The 12,558-nt window shown below is 31.9% G+C and overlaps 1 long non-coding RNA gene across 1 annotated transcript; it reads left to right on the top strand.

Moving 5' to 3' along the window:
• Nucleotides 1-961: 961 nt before the first annotated feature.
• On the top strand, nucleotides 962-4,433 carry LOC130641008 (uncharacterized). The gene is made up of 4 exons (XR_008982419.1): nucleotides 962-1,330; nucleotides 1,670-1,783; nucleotides 1,871-1,951; nucleotides 2,320-4,433. It is a non-coding gene; the product is annotated as an uncharacterized LOC130641008 (long non-coding RNA).
• Nucleotides 4,434-12,558: the final 8,125 nt, after the last annotated feature.

Here is a 12,558-nt window from a genome sequence, read left to right as displayed (position 1 = left end):
GAACGAATCACCCTCTTCCCCCTCCCCCGAAAAATGCCTATGGGTTATCATTTCATTTAAATACATCGTTTTCTGTATAAAAAATCTATTACCCCTTACAGTACCTTAAATTCAGAAACTCAACAAGCATAATACAGAAAAGTTTTTATGTTAATTTTATCAGCTTTGTCTAAGAAGACCACCCCTTAATAAAATTATTTTTATATACAAAGTTTTTAATCTTTGCTTTTACGTACAAATAAATTACAATACCCATAGTTATACTTTACCTGGAATAACAATCTGGCAAAGCTTACAAATATAATATTACTGGCAATACTTATAGAAATACTATCTATTGACAGAACATAATTTATGAATTTAAAAAACAACAACAATTATCTGTAGCTCCAACCATAACATTCTTACAGGCCATAATTATTAAATAATCGAGGCTCAAGGATACTTATGAGTATTATCTAGGGTGATTGCATTGCACTTTTTGTTGAATATATAACATGATGAAGACCAACATTCACTCTACTACCACCAACCCAACATGCTTAGAATAGCCTTGCAGGAAGGGGATAGCCAAGTCATAATGTATTTTACAGATGTTTCAAAAAATCCAAACCATAGTTATAAGAAAAACAACAGCTAGCTAGCTAAACACTAGAAAAAGATATAAACCAGTAATTTTAATAAGCCCAATGGGTATAAAATAAGTGCCATGTTCTATTTTTTTACTAAATGTTCATAATTTGCCCATTTGACAAGTTAACTTGAGAAATAATAAAGGTAAACAAACTATATGTACATCACTTCGCTGACAAATTAAAATTGTCTATAAACTAACCTCGTTTTCATGTTAGTATGTTTATTCCAGCTATGTATTTTGCAGAATGGAAATGGATATTGAAATAGGTCTATTCCCTGATATATTTATATTTCCCGGTTTCGTTTGCGTTAAAACCAAAACAAAACAAAAAACGATAAGACATAAAATGGTAGCTTAGCTGTGAATGAAAACAAATTTTTAAGATTTTTGTTTATAGTGCTGTTCTATCTCTAGCATTGTTACTAGTGACGTGAACAAATCCTTTAGAAAAAACAGTTTGCTATATTAATAGTTTTTATTTAAGGATTTATTTTAAACTAGTCGTTAGCCCGTGGAAAAATCCACCGGTTCGCCCATCCTTTTTATACCGCATTGCGTGCGTCTTGCTACCTGCGCAGCTAAGCTACTATTTTGCGTGATAGACAGACGGACGGACGAACAGACGTATACGGGTATTATAATATAGAATCAAAGAAAGAAGAAATACACATGAGGCCACCCGCATACCTTGCTGTAAGTTCCTTGCAACCCATACGCTTTTTTCAACTTGAACAGTAGTGCAATAACATTAATTTCACAGCATTTGAAGTTGTATTCAACCTGTCGAAAAACTTGAATTTTAAGATTGATTATAAAAGGCAACACAAAATGGGATTAAAGTTCACTTCACTACTACATTCTAAATTCCTCTCCTCGAGTTTCCTCACTGAAGTCGTTTCCTAAATCCACCAGATATGGAATGAAAAGTTGAACACAGAAGGAGGGGGAGCAGGAATGGGTGCGCCTAAATTGTTGTAATCACACATATAATCAAGGCAAGTTTCGAAGCTGTATATTATGTTTTTAATTTAGTTTAATGCTAGTCTGGTTTGATGGTAATAATATACAAAACACATCACATCACTGAAAAAGAGTACCATGACTTGCCAAGAGTATTGCAAGAGAGAGTTTGCGTTACCTGCAGAAGTAGGTGCATACTGGTTCAACTTCCCATTAAATTTCTCTTTTTTGAAAAGAAAAATAAATTCATGTATTGAATCATTTTATTTGCAGGTCCAAAGCTCATTTCAACTTTGCCAGATGAATAGTAGAACCACAGTGTTCATCTATGATGAGGGTCAGGGCTTCGAAAATGTATGTATTGATTTTAGTTTATCGATAACAGAATTATTTTGTACATACTGCAAACGTTATCTATCTCTGTCAATTCTTTTCCACCATTTTCAATTTATATATATTATATAACAAACTGTACTTTCCATTTAATATTATTCCTTAGTTAAAATATAAACTAACCATGTTCAATATTCAACCACAAAGTGTCGTTCGATTTTTGACATCAAAATTTAATATATCGTTTTTAGTTGCTTTCAAATTATTCCAAGAACTGCTTGGAATTTATTTAAAAGTGATTTTCTCTCTTAGTAATATATATGATACCAATGTATTATTGTTTATCGACTAGTCAGCTAATTATGGCTTTGTTTTGTAATTTTATTAAGAGCACTGTCAGGAGGTTTAGAAGACTGGTTAATTATGTAATTAGTCTGATAAGAGCAAGGAACTTGCTGAATCGGCTTTAACGAGAAATCAAAGATCGGTAAAGATATTGTATGTTTGAGGTTTTTAATTTTAATATATTAATAAAAACGTTTTAATGTTTGTTTATGTTTGAAGCTTTAACTTCAGCGTTACCTAATTTTTTTAACTATAGTAAAACCGTAAAAAAGGTTCTTTTTAGTGTCAGGAAAAATGGCTGTTCTTCTGTGCAAACTCTAACTTGTTATTTTATCACTCCACACTATTTTGTAAACAAAGAGAGAGAAATTGAGAAGGTATAAGAATGAAATCATTTTACCATGACTTCAAAAAAGCACCCTTCACTGTTAATATTAGCTAATCAGAATGAATTGAACTCAATAGCATGTTACTACGTACAACTTTACAAATACAATTTTTAGTCTTTTATCACGTCGAAATGTTATTCAAATAACATAAACATGATTCTAACGTTCATAACAGACAGACTGTTAAAGTAGGAGCTGTTTGTAATCCCTTTTGACCAGACCATTAACCACCTCCACCCCAACTTGTAGTGCAACGTGCATTATTCTCCGGATTTTCAATTCCTTCACCACAGTTCTTATCTCTCCCTCATTGTGTAGTATTTTTTATTCTAATTTGTGTCAACGCCTTCACTTGTTTTACTGCAATTCGAAACTTCTATGTTCTAGGTAATCATTGACCTTTACCGTAAAGTTATAAAATATTTTAAGCAAGCATATTAGCTAATGATGTCGTGAAACCAAAATCTATATCTGTTAAGACTGTAATTAGTATTCTTTGTTTTTGTTGTTGTTGTTGTTGTTGTTGTTGTTTTTCTTATGAAAAGAGTAAAACTCTATTAACAAGAATAGGGTACAAAGTGAGAACGCAACGTATTATTTATTATTACTTTCTTATTTCAGAGATCGTAAAAATTTTAAAATAGTGAAAAAATCACTTGTCTGCCATGACGTCACGTCTGATACCATGACGACTCATTGATTAACAGTTGGTCAAGAGAAAAGTTAATTTCTTCAAGTCAAATTTTAGCCTGGTTACCAAGTAATTTTACACATTGTGTACAAATTGTTATAAGAATGTAATAACTAACGTCATTCACTTTTTTATCCTACTTGCATATCAATGTACTAACATCCATATGTACTCAGTTTCATTAGGAAGAGGGGGGTTTCAGCATCATAAATTAGAGCAGATTTGAAACAAATCAAGACAAGAAGAGATTTAAAATCGGGACAAAAAGAGATTACAAATCGGGACAAGAAGAGATTACAAATAGTTGAATAACAAGGGTTTTGTTAAATTTTTTAAATGACACTTAATAGGATGTTATTTTGTGGAATTTCATATCGTTAATTTGTCGGACTTATACTATAGAGCTTAAAAAGTTGGTTACCAAGGCTTTTTTCGTTCTCAAAGATATTCACATATGAATTTTAGATGTAATTATCTGCATAAATTATGATGTCATATTTAGGAAATAATTTTTTTTGACACTTTCTGTCATCAGTAATTTTAGACCTGTTAGGGGGATGTGTTTTCAAACTTTATCAATGCATAGATATTATAAAGTTGAATTGATTAACATAGATTTTTTAGATAAAATGACACTCGTTTCCTTGTCCCAGGCCTCTCAATTCTTTGCTAACGACCCAATAACTCGTAATGCTAAAATATAAGTGAAATGAAAATTGTAATAATCTCTTACCTTTGTTTTCAACGTTAAATTTCAGAATCACATATTTCAGTCGCATGGTAAAATAAGGAAAGCTAAATATGATATATATTAAAAGTGCTATATATAATATGTATGTTAATATGCATATTTTCTTTCTATGTGCATTGTATTTCTTTCTATGTGCATTATAATTACCCACATACTTGTCGCCATAGATTCTTGGTCTACTGGTTAAATAAATCTTAAGCTGTGTTTATTCAATTCTTATGTAAAACTTTAAATACAGTTTTTTCAGACATAATTTCTAGTAGCGACATGTAAAAGGTACGCTTTGTATTGGAATTATTTTAGGGTTTTCCTTGGATGTAAAATGCATTTAGAATTTGTTTTCGTGTCGTGGCCTGTTTGCGACAGCCTGTTTTATTTAAGTAAGATGAAACCTACCAAAATCATGTGATACACAGTTATTTTTAATACAAATTCTAAAATCCACTTTTTGTTTTATGAAAATATGGCTTATAAGAATATCATACTTGGATTTTAGTTAAAAACAATAGATCTATTATGTAAAATTATATAGAATTAAGAATAATGACAGCCTAGTTAGAAGTTTCGTTTTCTTATAAAAAAGAGCGTGTGTCCAGTATTACCATTTTCGTAACAAGTCGGGGATTTCTGCAGCCATCTAAAACTCTTTCGATAAAGATTCCTCAGGAAAAACAGAAAAACAGGACCAGTGCTACAGTCTTAAAATAGGTATGGGTACAAAATCGTTCAAATATGGTTAAGTGTTGTAAAATTTATAATTGCAGGCTCTCTGAATCCGCCTCAAATTGCCCGCACATCGGTTTTTTAATGCGTAAATATAGCTAGCCACTGTCGAATATTAACAAACAAGTGGGGAGGTAAAGGGGCGTGGTATAGATATGCAGAAGAACTGAAGCTCTTGTTTTAAACTTAAATAATCTTGAATATCATACTGGACATCCAAATCAAACTGAAAAATATAAAAAAGGACCTTATAAATATTTGACAACTATAATTTTTTTGATTAGCCCTAACCTTGCTTTTAAAAGTTTTCTGGCAAAAGAAATCTGCTTAATGCGGCACAAAGACATATAAAATTATTGCGTATAAAGCCAACTAATGCAACAACAATGCCTTTGAAATCTTATTAGAGGCATTAATTACCCACCCTTCGTCCCCAGGGTTTTTGTTATTTGTATATGAGAGATGTTAGCGAATAATACTCTGGTATCGTTGACTTGACATTGAAATATTATTGGCTTTCCCAATTTCGCATAATTATTACGATTTTTTTCCTTAGTCAGCACTTTCTCAGGTCAGAATTAAAATGGAGCCATTGTATTTGTAAGTAAAACTATATGAAACTAACCAAATTTATGGATAACGTTCTAGTGTAACTTATTAGATTTCTTAAAATAGTACTCACTCAGTTTTGGTTCTCCGTTGTACATCAAAAAAGAAGAGAGCGGCATAAAAAGTAGACTGTCTGTTAGAAAGCGCATGTATGTAAAACTAGCTAGCAAAAAAGGTTTTAATATGCTTAGTCTTCGTATGCTTTGAAAAACCTTTCATAGACGTGTTGAAATAAGCTAGCGTTATGTATTTTAGCTTGGTATTTTGTTTACATTTAGCTATCAGCTGCCTAGCTTAACTTTCAAAGTAAAATTTGTAAATTCCAGAGGATTAGAAACTTTGTTTGTTTTTTATTCCTCCAAAAAATATCTCCCACTGACATTCAAACACAACATATTTGTTTGGAAATTAAATTTATATAGGTAGATTACCGATTTAAATTTTTGAGTGCGTCAGCACATTTTCTGTCATCAAAAGCTTGAAACTTGTTCAAAATGCCACTATCTGCCTAAAATTCAATTACTTTAGTTCTAGAGCAAATTTTTACATTCTGTTTGAAGTTTCTTAAAGCTAAATAAAAGTTATTTAACATATTTTCCGGTTTTTACATAGATGGCGTGAAAAGTGGCCTAAAATTGCCTGAAATTCCAGGTTTTTTAGACTTCGGGTAAAACCCGAAAAAAATGGAATTCCGGTTAATCACGCATACAAAATATGAAAAATTATTCTTCTTGATGAAACAAAGTTGTGTTGTAAGTTTCAAGTTCTAAGGATAATTTTAACAAGAGTTATTACATTATTTTCCCCATTATAAGGGTTATATAGAGATTTTTAAGGGTAGTTTCGAGTAATAGCCAATATCAGACCCTCTGAAAATAAAATTACGGCAGAGTAGCATTCTGTGAAACAGTGACAAATATAAAACTTTAGCATTCAAAATATTATTAAGCTGGATTGTACCAATCAAACATGGCCAAATTTTTATTTAGACCCTTTCTAACTTTTCAATCATGAGAATTCCTCCTAATGTTTTTTTTTTCGTATAATCTTTGTCAAAAATGATACACTGTCAAAAATTGTGTACCGGTATCCCTGAAACGCCTAAATTCAGGAACTTAGGAAATATGATAACAATTTAAGTCTTTATTTAAATTTTATTTTTAACAAAAAGTATGGTTTAAACGATAATTACTTTTTATAGCCCACTTCGCTTAACTTTTGTTAATGTATCCAGATTAAAGGTGCGTATTATAAACACGAGTAGAACTTCCCAACTTTGCAAAAAATAGTTCTTGTAAAAATTTAGAACTATTTTTATTAGTAATCCCCTACACTTGCGTGGAATAAGCAGAGGGGGTGGATATTTTTCTAATGTTCTTGGGGGAGGGGGGAGGTTGCAAAAATACCCTTAAAATAAGGGGTGAAAATAAAATGGAGGGTGGATATTTCTTTCTATTTGAAAATAGAGGAACTCATAGCGCCATTTTATGGTATAAACGGTTCTTATACAACAAACAGTACTTATGGTGTACACGGTACTTACTGTTTAAACAGCACTTATGGTGTAAACGGTACTTATGGTGTAAATTGTACTTATGGTGTAAATGGTATCTATGGTGTAAACGGTAGTTATGGTGTAAACAGTACTTATGGTGTAAACGGTACTTATGGTGTAAACAGTACTTCAGGTGTCGAATTATTTTTATTGCGGGTCAGGCGGAAAGAAAACGAGTTGCAATTGCGTAATATATTTCATTGAATGCAGTTGCATAAAAATATTTGTGTGTCAATCTAGTCTTCACCGACTGTGTGTAAAATGTGTGAATTTGCTTTGCTTATGTTTTTAAATCGTGTGCGGTTATAGCTTGAATGCGTTTAATGGTGAGCCGCTATGATCAGAGATATTTTATTTTGGAAAACAATAATGATGATGGGGGGGTTAAAAATTTAAAATAATGCAATTCAATGCCTTCCTACAATTAAGCACACAATAGAGACAAATTCCTTAATGGTTTTGCTCTTCATTTTGGCTTTTAAGGTTTAAATATCTAAGGCTTAAAAATGTCTAATGTCTTAAAGCTGTGCACATAGATAGAGAAATTATTCCCCCCTTCTCTTCACATCCTTGTTTTTATCCATATGATTCAAGAACGCCATAAGAATAAAAACCATTTTTTCCATAAACTAGATTTGAAATCTAACAATGAACTTGATATGTTTTTTATAAGAAACATTTTTATAACAAAATGAGTCTCAATAACCTCCAAATCGTAAGGAAATTTTAAGAAAATCCCCGGCCCCAGCGTCCTAATTTTTTAATATTTACATTTACAGTTGCTTAAACTCACACATAAAAAACCCATAATTGCAGAGTACAGTTCTATTGCTGATTGATTCTATTGATAGGGCAAAAATTACAAAACATATACATATACAGAGTAATAGCTGAAAATGTATACAAAGCATGAAATGATAGTAGAACACATATATAATACTAAGCATCGACAAAACCAAGGTAATAACACATCTCTATATAATATTAATAAGCGTGAACATGCATAGCGCATAACGTAAATTATGTAAAAACATAGAGGTAGGTAGTAGCAGGAGGGAGAAAGGAGAAAGAAAAACTGCTAAAACTGAAAAGGAAAACCATGAGGCAACTGCAGCTTAAATGCTAGTAGACTGCTGACCAGAATGTGGGTGTTGCTAACCAGAAAGGCACATAGGTAAATAGTATACCTACTATAGGTAATAACATACTAGAGTAGGAAGGAAATATATGTGGACATTTGTTAGTACAATTTATGAGTCACTATGTCACCATAATTTTAAAACACAAGTTTCTTTTTTCCAGTCAAATTTACATCTTAACACTAAAAAATAAAAATAAAATGTATTTTTTTAATAAAAATAGATGTCTTAAAACGAAGAAAATAGAGGAAGAAAAATTAAGAAAATTTCAGCCTATATTCAGAAGAAAATGGAACCTCAAGTCATGGAAAAACGGTTTTCTTATAACAAAAATTTGTAGCTATTTTAGTTCCTACAAAACGGCTCAAGTGAGACCTCCATCATTGTTGTTACTTTCCATCATCGTACCCACTTGGTGTAATAACCCAGCCGGCACAAGACGTCTTAAAGACGTCTTAAAATGTCTTTTTTAAATCTTCTGTTAGAAAACGCTATTAAGATGTCTTTAATGCATCTTCTTAAGAACGTCTCTCAAAAGACACCTTTTATACGTCTTTTGAAAGTAAATAAATTCGAATCTTGTAGTATACGCATTTTAGATGTCTTTTAGAAGACCTTCAAAAGACGTCTATTAAAAGACATCTAAAAGTGATCTAAAATATATCTTTTAAAAGACGTCTTTCTCTTCTTGTTATAATGCATCTAAAACGCGTCTTTTAAAAGACGTCTTCTCCTTCTTTTAAAACTGGTCTTAAATGCGTCTTTCAAAAGACGTTCGTTTTTTATATGAAAAATTCGATTTAAAAAAACGGGGGTGTTCGCAAACTTAGATAGCATGTTTATTTTTTTCGGAAATCAATTTTTCACGAAATTGATGAAAGTGGTAATCGTCACTTTTAATTATTTTTAAAAACTAATGTATTTTAACGACCCTTAATAATACGATTTTTTCATTACATCGTAATTTTGCTTTCCTGCACCTCCTGGCGGATATTCTTCGATGAAAATTAGCGGTATTTTAATGAAAGCATCAGAGAGATTTTAATTTTCGTCAGGATCTTCACTACTACATTGATGGCGCAAGCCAATTTAAAAAGCAACAAAGACAAAGTTCCGCTGGAAGGCAAATTAATTTATAAAATTATAGTAGGTAAGTGTATTAGCTGATGTATTACGTTGTTACCCTTCTATGTATGGTGTGTTTTCTGACTACGTTTCTATGAAAGTTCTTTCTCTGGAAATAAGCTTTTTTTCTCTCTAGATTCTGTCCACGAGCGTTTCAAAGAATGAGCAAGAAATGCGACGCATAATTGGGACCAACCTGCGAACGCTCCCAGTCAGAAGATCAGGGACATGGGTACCTTAAACGTATAAATTTCCAAAAAACAAAGGACAAAATACATTTAATATATCTCTTTTGTTTATTTCATATAATGCCTATTTTTTCTAAAAAGTTGAATAAAAAAAAACAAAAAAAACAAAAACCAAGGAAGACGTCTTATAGATAGATAAAAGATGTCTTTCTAAAGATGCATTTAAAAAGTTGCATTAAAGATGCATTATAGTCGCTTCTACATCTATAAAAGGTCTAAAAGACATCGTAAAAGATTTCTTAAAAACGTCTAAAAGACGTCTTTGAAAAGACGTCTAAAAGAGACCTTTTGAAATGCATCTTTAAAAAGACCTCTTTTAGATGCTTAAAAAGATGCATAATAGACGGACAAATCAGCGCCAAAAAAGACGTCTTTTAGAAAAGCAGAAGATGTCTAAAAGACGTCTTTTATAGCTCTTTGTGCCGGCTGGGAACCAGACCACTCATGAGGTCGAGGTACAAGAGTCAACCTGGTTATAAATAATTTTTTCTTCACGAGTTGATACTTTTTTGATGGTATTTTTTCTAGAATGGGATTTAGGATTTTGGTGGTAAGGTAAGTACCGGTCTGAGAAATATCGTACATAACAGTACAATGAGAGTTTGTTTTGATGAGCATGCAGTCCCAAACGTCCCCAGTTTTTTTGCCTCCTTCGATATGAAAAAATCGGCGTCTATGAGAAAGGCGTGTATTAGAAAGTAATTTTGGTTCTAAGATGTATCTCTTTAGTTGTGGAATAGACAGTATGATAATTACAGGTTATTGTTCGCTGTACCTATGTCGTGCACCCCGAGCAGCCATACCTCCAGCCAACAAACAAAATTAGGCAATTATAAAGGTAGCTGCAGAAAAAATGTAAAAAAACGAATTCAGCTGTATCTGTAACATTCTTCCGTTATCCTAATTCGGGAAGTTCTGGCAGGTGTCTGTATAGAAACGTTGTTTTAAATTTTGTTTTGTGAATAAATTACTAGTAAATTAAAATAAGCAGTTATGATTGGCTTTGAGTAAACAAATACAGTATTCTCTGGTTGGTTAATTTCTGAACGAAAAAGTTTGTTGCTAAAGTTAGCTATTATTTACTTTTGCTTTTTTCTCATAACCATCTTTTTAAAAACTGAACTTTTGATTACTGTTTTTCATACTTTCTCCTGAATGTTTTTTATCTTTGTTGAGCGAGTTTAGTTCACAGATAAAACACGTGCAAACTGTAACAAATATCACCTCACTGTAAGCATGTCTCTTTGAAAACAAACATTAAGTTTTTGAAATCTATATTGTTAGCCCGTGGAAAATCCACGGGTTCGCCTGTCCTTTTTATACCGCATTGCGTGCTTCTCGCTACTTGCGCAGCTAAGCTACCATTTTGCGTGACAGACAGACAGACGTATACGGGCATTAATGCATGTTAAAGTTTGTTATTACAAATGCATAATTACCAACGAAAGCACGTGCTATATCATTTTGTGAACATAAAAAGAAAGTTTATATCTCATTTTAAAACGAATTTCTGGAACCGGAACTTATTTTATCTATTAAAATAGACATTAATCTTCCATCAATTTTTGGCCGACCCCTTTTTTATCGGTACTTTTTTATATGATCAGTCAAATATACTTTAGCTTCTAGAAAAAGCTTATCATTTCAGCTTTTAAATATTTTGAAACTTTTTGTTCAACTTTTTGCATACCATGCTTTCCAACATATATTCAGTTATATGTTTTCGACACAAATTTTACTCGACAGCGACATTTTAGAGCAAAATTTTTAATTAATAAAGAAAGTCCATATTAAAGAATATTTTTGAAGTTAATCAATTTTTCGCTGAAAAGAATTGTTCGAGTACCTCACGGTCGGATTTTTTTAAAATTAAAGACAATAGAAAATTCAATACATTTAAAGTATACAGAAAATAGTTGTTTCTCCTTCTTCTTTTTCCTACACCAAGATAAGACGGTCGGTTCGTCTTTATCTTCTTTTTTGGCTAACTGCCTTTTTACTTAACAGTACTTGTTGGCCAACTAGTTTTTTTGCCTGTTAATCATCCGCTGTTCCTTTTTTTAGTTTTGGTTTTCCGGTGCTTGCTTATCAAAAATTGCTTATTGATTCACAAGCCTCTATTACTTTCCACTTACTTTCCAACTTGCCGACTTACAGTATAATTGGCGGCTTGGTTAAAAGGTTCGTGCTGACGTACAGTAAAATAAAATCTGCGGCTTTATTATCAGTTGGTATTAAGTCTTTCCACCTTTCAGTAAAACCACAAGTCACTTTGTCGTAATTCCAAAGGACACATTCCTCAGGAAATAATATCAGCTGGATGACTTTTAGTATGTATTAGTTGCCATTAATCAGCATGTAATGTTTTGTGTATGTTATTTACTCTAATTTGAATAAATTATTTGTATTGTTTGTTGTTAGAGATCCAGTAATAAGCAACTGCATGATCTATCCAAGCAACTGTTTTAGAAATATCATAATAACCATCAAATTCATTTCTTACAGCCTTCAATAGTTCAGCTAACACAAGAGTACAATTCTTAAAGAAACATATGATCCAAAAGCTCTTGTAGATGCATCACTTAATCCATGTAAGTGTACATCAACGAATGGATCATTAGCACAAGTTGAATAACATCAATCCCGTCTAATATCACAGCTTTCTTGAAAGAAATAATATATGTTTTGCCACTCCTGCAATATCGCATATTGGTTAATGCCAAGTTAGTTTGGTAACACATAATTTCAGAAAAAAACACTTGAGTTTAACAGCAATAGGATTGATGAGTCCAAACGGGTCATATATGGTAGCTATAGAGTAAAGTACTTTCCGTTTAGTTATGGCTGTGAGACATTTATTCGCAATGTCATTAAATTTACAACCCAATTAATTATTATATTTATTCTAACGAAGTCCAAGTACCATATTATCATAAGGATCATATTGTTCAATTACACTTTGAAAATTACCAATTTTCTCATATACAAGAGATTCGAGTGACATAATGTTACCTTAATTAAAGTAGCCTTGACAGATCCGTTCTTTACATTTT

The sequence above is a fragment of the Hydractinia symbiolongicarpus genome, chromosome 1 (genome assembly GCF_029227915.1).
Source record: "Hydractinia symbiolongicarpus strain clone_291-10 chromosome 1, HSymV2.1, whole genome shotgun sequence".
Classification (NCBI taxonomy): Eukaryota; Metazoa; Cnidaria; class Hydrozoa; order Anthoathecata; family Hydractiniidae; genus Hydractinia; species Hydractinia symbiolongicarpus.
The sequence above is the reverse complement of the archived record's forward strand: the minus strand, read 5'-3'. Positions and strand labels throughout refer to the sequence as shown.